The following is a 7628-nucleotide window of genomic DNA, read 5'->3' on the forward strand; positions in this document are numbered from 1 at the left end:
TAGCCCAGGCCAATGAAGCCACATTATTATAGGTTACAGTCGAGCAGAGCTGACAAACTGAGATCAATCTGGTCTTGAATTCAAACCAGCAGTAGCCCAGGCCAATGAAGCCACATTATTATAGGTTACAGTCGAGCAGAGCTGACTGGTCTTGAATTCAAACCAGCAGTAGCCCAGGCCAATGAAGCCACATTATTATAGGTTACAGTCGAGCAGAGCTGACTGGTCTTGAATTCAAACCAGCAGTAGCCCAGGCCAATGAAGCCACATTATTATAGGTTACAGTCGAGCAGAGCTGACTGGTCTTGAATTCAAACCAACAGTAGCCCAGGCCAATGAAGCCACATTATTATAGGTTACAGTCGAGCAGAGCTGACTGGTCTTGAATTCAAACCAGCAGTAGCCCAGGCCAATGAAGCCACATTATTATAGGTTACAGTCGAGCAGAGCTGACTGGTCTTGAATTCAAACCAGCAGTAGCCCAGGCCAATGAAGCCACATTATTATAGGTTACAGTCGAGCAGAGCTGACTGGTCTTGAATTCAAACCAGCAGTAGCCCAGGCCAATGAAGCCACATGATTATAGGTTACAGTCGAGCAGAGCTGACTGGTCTTGAATTCAAACCAACAGTAGCCCAGGCCAATGAAGCCACATTATTATAGGTTACAGTCGAGCAGAGCTGACTGGTCTTGAATTCAAACCAACAGTTGCCCAGGCCAATGAAGCCACATTATTATAGGTTACAGTCGAGCAGAGCTGACTGGTCTTGAATTCAAACCAGCAGTAGCCCAGGCCAATGAAGCCACATTATTATAGGTTACAGTCGAGCAGAGCTGACTGGTCTTGAATTCCAACCAGCAGTAGCCCAGGCCAATGAAGCCACATTATTATAGGTTACAGTCGAGCAGAGCTGACTGGTCTTGAATTCAAACCAACAGTAGCCCAGGCCAATGAAGCCACATTATTATAGGTTACAGTCGATCAGAGCTGACAAACTGAGATCAATCTGGTCTTGAATTCAAACCAACAGTAGCCCAGGCCAATGAAGCCACATTATTATAGGTTACAGTCGAGCAGAGCTGACAAACTGAGATCAATCTGGTCTTGAATTCAAACCAACAGTAGCCCAGGCCAATGAAGCCACATTATTATAGGTTACAGTCGAGCAGAGCTGACAAACTGAGATCAATCTGGTCTTGAATTCAAACCAACAGTAGCCCAGGCCAATGAAGCCACATTATTATAGGTTACAGTCGAGCAGAGCTGACAAACTGAGATCAATCTGGTCTTGAATTCAAACCAACAGTAGCCCAGGCCAATGAAGCCACATTATTATAGGTTACAGTCGAGCAGAGCTGACAAACTGAGATCAATCTGGTCTTGAATTCAAACCAACAGTAGCCCAGGCCAATGAAGCCACATTATTATAGGTTACAGTCGAGCAGAGCTGACAAACTGAGATCAATCTGGTCTTGAATTCAAACCAACAGTATCCCAGGCCAATGAAGCCACATTGTTATAGACTACAGTAGGCTACTAAATACAATTTCCAGTGGGACACTGACTCACCTAATGATGAATAGGAAGCCATGGGCTACTACTCTCGGTGATGGCTGATGCGCTCCTCTTGGCAATGCCCTAACTCAGCATGAGCTACTAAAAATTGTGTGTGGTTGAGAAATTATTTTCTTCTATTGGTTCTACAGACTGATTAGTCTTCTGTTTTTCAGCAGTAGGCATTTGCCTTCCAAACTGTATGTTTTTCCCGCGATTGCATTTTGAAATGCACAAGGCAAACAGAACGCCTCAACCAACCATAGAAATATAATCCATAAATGGCAATTCCAATTCAAGTCAAGACTGGTAGCCATTGCTAGTTTATCCATTATATTAAAACTCAAATTGTCAGGGTAAGAGGTTGCAAAACCTTTCTATGGATTATATGTCTATGGCCCACAATGCAACCAGCTGTATATTTGGCGTGCATGCTGCCCAAACTGCGACATTCCCGACTGTAGGCTACCGGTAACTGATCAAACAAAGGAAACACTCTGTAAATGAGGGATATGAAGTTTATGTTATGGTGTGCAGGGTTTTCACAAGGATAGAAGAAAACACACACACGCTCATGAGCGCCCGAGTGGAGCAGCGACCTAAGGCACTGCATCGTCAGTGTAAGAGGCGTCACTATAGTCCCCGGGTCGAATCCAGGTTGAATCACATCTGGCAGTGATTGGGAGTCCCATAGGGTGGTGCACAATTGGCCCAGCGTCGGTACAGGTTTGGCCGGGGTAGGCTGTCATTGTAAATAAGAATTTGTTCTTAACTGACTTGCCTAGTTAAATAAAGGTTCAATTAAAAATACACACACACTGTTCTGCTGTTCCTGCACTAGAGGGCAATAGAGTGCTGTTGTTGAAGGACACAGTAGCCAAGCCAAAGTGATCACCCAGACTCACCATAGACACTTCTGTTTCTTCGTAGAGCGTTTCTATGGTCAGCTTCCATTTAATAGGTGAGCTGCTTTGTCTATTTCTGCAGTCCTCAACTGTGTCCCTGCTTGGTCTGAGGGCTGCTTGGTCTGAGGAGAGGAGGGAAGCAGATTACTGCAGCCTCTCTCTAACCCCCTCTCTCTCTCTAACCCCCTCTCGCTCTATCTCTCTCTCTCTATCTCTCTCTCTATCTCTCTCTCGCTCTCTCTCTCTCTCTCTAACCCCCTCTCTCTATCTCTCTCTCTCGCTCTCTCTCTAACCCCCCCTCTCTCTCTATCTCTCTCTCTCGCTCTCTCTCTAACCCCCCCTCTCTCTCTATCTCTCTCTCTATCTCTCTAACCCCCTTTCTCTCTCTCTCTCTCTCGCTCTCATAACGCTATCCCTCAGTCCTAAGCAGCATGTTGCCCTTTGTAGTTATGGCTACAGGCTGTATGTTTTAACCTTTCCAGTGAGGTACCGGGAGCCCGCTCACAGGGAATACAAGATAAATTGCATTTTATCAGTGACTCTACCTCACGCGCGTAGCTACATCTGGCAGCACACTAGCCTCTTATTTTTAGAAGTCCACCTTGAATAATATATGCGTCATTAGTCTCCACTTTGAATAATCATAATAATCATATTCAGGAGTGTGTTCCCAGTCCATGTTTCCTCTTTCATCCGAACATAAAGGTTGTTAAGGAGTCATTTGATGGACAATTTCGACATAAAAAACCAGGCTCCGAAAGGAAAGAAAAACTAATTTGTGCTAGATTCTACGTTGAAAGAAGGATGAAAGAGGCAGACTAAAAGAGGAGAGAAAGGCAAGGTTCTACATCTTCTCTTCATTTGGATCCCTCTGAGTAGAGGGAAATTACTTTAAAGCAGAGGACAGGATGAAAGAGTGGAGCTTCGACTAGGCCTAATGCATTCCTCTAACGCTGGGATGGATAGAATAGTGTGTGAGGGAATCACAAAGGAGGGAGAATTAAAAAAAAAAATGGGTAGGGTATTGGCTAATAAAGAATCCAATGCAACCTCTTGCATCTTGTAACCCCCCCGGTTCGATTCTAGGCTGTAGCAGAACCGGCTGTGATTGAGAGTCCCATAGGGCGGTGCACAATTGGCCCAGTGTCGTCTGGGTTAGGCCGTCATTGTAAATAAGAATTTGTTATTAAAATATAATACTTTAGCAGACACTTTTAATGCATAGTAAAATTTTTACATTTTAGTTGATGTGACCCCAGCGGGAATCGAACCCAAACATGTGCATGTGCCTCTCTCTTCCCAACTGAGCCATCAGGCAGTAGCAGTGTACTGATAACTTTGCTATTTGAAAGTAAGTTTTTTAATTTAATTTAAATAAAATCAGTTAACTACTTGAGGATCAAGCTTCTGTGGGATAGATATTTAGGCAGAGTGTGGGGGGGGGGGAGCAGGCTTCTGTGGGATAGATATTTAGGCAGAGTGTGGGGGGGGGGGAGCAGGCTTCTGTGGGATAGATATTTAGGCAGAGTGTGAGGGGGGGAGCAGGCTTCTGTGGGATAGATATTTAGGCAGAGTGTGGGGGGGGGAGCAGGCTTCTGTGGGATAGATATTTAGGCAGAGTGTGGGGGGGGGAGCAGGCTTCTGTGGGATAGATATTTAGGCAGAGTGTGGGGGGGGAGCAGGCTTCTGTGGGATAGATATTTAGGCAGAGTGTGGGGGGGGGGGGAGCAGGCTTCTGTGGGATAGATATTTAGGCAGAGTGTGGGAGGGGGGGGGGGGCGCAGGCTTCTGTGGTATAGATATTTAGGCAGAGTGTGAGGGGGGGAGCAGGCTTCTGTGGGATAGATATTTAGGCAGAGTGTGGGGGGGGAGCAGGCTTCTGTGGGATAGATATTTAGGCAGAGTGTGGGGGGGGGGAGCAGGCTTCTGTGGGATAGATATTTAGGCAGAGTGTGGGGGGGGGAGCAGGCTTCTGTGGGATAGATATTTAGGCAGAGTGTGGGGGGGGAGCAGGCTTCTGTGGGATAGATATTTAGGCAGAGTGTGGGGGGGGGGGCAGGCTTCTGTGGGATAGATATTTAGGCAGAGTGTGGGGGGGGGGGGGGGGGCAGGCTTCTGTGGGATAGATATTTAGGCAGAGTGGGGGGGGGAGCACGCTTCTGTGGGATAGATATTTAGGCAGAGTGTGAGGGGGGGAAGCAGGCTTCTGTGGGATAGCTATTTAGGCAGAGTGTGGGGGGGGCAGGCTTCTGTGGGATAGATATTTAGGCAGAGTGTGAGGGGGGGAAGCAGGCTTCTGTGGGATAGATATTTAGGCAGAGTGTGGGGGGGGAGCAGGCTTCTGTGGGATAGATATTTAGGCAGAGTGTGGGGGGGGGGAGCAGGCTTCTGTGGGATAGATATTTAGGCAGAGTGTGGGAGGGGGGGGGCGCAGGCTTCTGTGGGATAGATATTTAGGCAGAGTGTGAGGGGGGGAAGCAGGCTTCTGTGGGATAGATATTTAGGCAGAGTGTGGGGGGGGGAGCAGGCTTCTGTGGGATAGATATTTAGGCAGAGTGTGGGGGGAGCAGGCTTCTGTGGGATAGCTATTTAGGCAGAGTGTGGGGGGGGCAGGCTTCTGTGGGATAGATATTTAGGCAGAGTGTGGGGGGGGAGCAGGCTTCTGTGGGATAGATATTTAGGCAGAGTGTGGGGGGGGGAGCAGGCTTCTGTGGGATAGATATTTAGGCAGAGTGTGGGGGGGGGAGCAGGCTTCTGTGGGATAGATATTTAGGCAGAGTGTGGGGGGGGAGCAGGCTTCTGTGGGATAGATATTTAGGCAGAGTGTGGGGGGGGGGAGCAGGCTTCTGTGGGATAGATATTTAGGCAGAGTGTGGGGGGGGGAGCAGGCTTCTGTGGGATAGATATTTAGGCAGAGTGTGGGGGGGGAGCAGGCTTCTGTGGGATAGATATTTAGGCAGAGTGTGGGGGGGGGCAGGCTTCTGTGGGATAGATATTTAGGCAGAGTGTGGGGGGGGGGGGGGCAGGCTTCTGTGGGATAGATATTTAGGCAGAGTGGGGGGGGGAGCACGCTTCTGTGGGATAGATATTTAGGCAGAGTGTGAGGGGGGGAAGCAGGCTTCTGTGGGATAGCTATTTAGGCAGAGTGTGGGGGGGGCAGGCTTCTGTGGGATAGATATTTAGGCAGAGTGTGAGGGGGGGAAGCAGGCTTCTGTGGGATAGATATTTAGGCAGAGTGTGGGGGGGGAGCAGGCTTCTGTGGGATAGATATTTAGGCAGAGTGTGGGGGGGGGGAGCAGGCTTCTGTGGGATAGATATTTAGGCAGAGTGTGGGAGGGGGGGGGCGCAGGCTTCTGTGGGATAGATATTTAGGCAGAGTGTGAGGGGGGGAAGCAGGCTTCTGTGGGATAGATATTTAGGCAGAGTGTGGGGGGGGGAGCAGGCTTCTGTGGGATAGATATTTAGGCAGAGTGTGGGGGGGAGCAGGCTTCTGTGGGATAGCTATTTAGGCAGAGTGTGGGGGGGGCAGGCTTCTGTGGGATAGATATTTAGGCAGAGTGTGGGGGGGGAGCAGGCTTCTGTGGGATAGATATTTAGGCAGAGTGTGGGGGGGGGAGCAGGCTTCTGTGGGATAGATATTTAGGCAGAGTGTGGGGGGGGGAGCAGGCTTCTGTGGGATAGATATTTAGGCAGAGTGTGGGGGGGGAGCAGGCTTCTGTGGGATAGATATTTAGGCAGAGTGTGGGGGGGGGGCAGGCTTCTGTGGGATAGATATTTAGGCAGAGTGTGGGGGGGGGGGGGGGGGCAGGCTTCTGTGGGATAGATATTTAGGCAGAGTGGGGGGGGGAGCACGCTTCTGTGGGATAGATATTTAGGCAGAGTGTGAGGGGGGGAAGCAGGCTTCTGTGGGATAGCTATTTAGGCAGAGTGTGGGGGGGGCAGGCTTCTGTGGGATAGATATTTAGGCAGAGTGTGAGGGGGGGAAGCAGGCTTCTGTGGGATAGATATTTAGGCAGAGTGTGGGGGGGGAGCAGGCTTCTGTGGGATAGATATTTAGGCACAGTGTGGGGGGGAGCAGGCTTCTGTGGGATAGATATTTAGGCAGAGTGTGGGGGGGGGGAGCAGGCTTCTGTGGGATAGATATTTAGGCAGAGTGTGGGAGGGGGGGGGCGCAGGCTTCTGTGGGATAGATATTTAGGCAGAGTGTGAGGGGGGGAAGCAGGCTTCTGTGGGATAGATATTTAGGCAGAGTGTGGGGGGGGAGCAGGCTTCTGTGGGATAGATATTTAGGCAGAGTGTGGGGGGGAGCAGGCTTCTGTGGGATAGCTATTTAGGCAGAGTGTGGGGGGGGCAGGCTTCTGTGGGATAGATATTTAGGCAGAGTGTGGGAGGGGGGGGGGGCGCAGGCTTCTGTGGGATAGATATTTAGGCAGAGTGTGAGGGGGGGAGTAGGCTTCTGTGGGATAGATATTTAGGCAGAGTGTGGGGGGGAGCAGGCTTCTGTGGGATAGATATTTAGGCAGAGTGTGAGGGGGGGAAGCAGGCTTCTGTGGGATAGATATTTAGGCAGAGTGTGGGGGGGGGAGCAGGCTTCTGTGGGATAGATATTTAGGCAGAGTGTGTGGGGGCGGAAGCAGGCTTCTGTGGGATAGATATTTAGGCAGAGTGTGTGGGGGGGGGAGCAAGCTTCTGTGGGATAGATATTTAGGCAGAGTGTGGGGGGGGAGCAGGCTTCTGTGGGATAGATATTTAGGCAGAGTGTGGGGGGGGGGATCAGGCTTCTGTGGAATAGATGTTTAGGCAGAGTGTGGGGGGGGGGGGGGGGGGTCAGGCTTCTGTGGAATAGGACAGATGGCGCTGACAGAGATGGTTGCCTCGCCTCGGGTTCTTAATAAGCTATGCAGTATTTTGTTTTTTTAATATATTATTTCTTCCACTGTTACTGTAGGAAATCATTGGATATAAGAGCAATGTCAACTTACCAACATTACGACCTGGAATATGACTGGTCTGTTTGGACCACCACCCAGGCAGACGGAGCGGTCTTCTGGTCAGGCACCGTAGTTCGGGCACATTGCTCACCGCTCTCCACGTACTACTCGCCAATGTCCAGTCTCTTGACAATAAGGTAGACGAAATTCGAGCAAGAGTTGCCTTCCAGAGAGGCA

The sequence above is a fragment of the Oncorhynchus kisutch genome, linkage group LG12 (assembly GCF_002021735.2).
Source record: "Oncorhynchus kisutch isolate 150728-3 linkage group LG12, Okis_V2, whole genome shotgun sequence".
Lineage (NCBI taxonomy): Eukaryota > Metazoa > Chordata > Actinopteri > Salmoniformes > Salmonidae > Oncorhynchus > Oncorhynchus kisutch.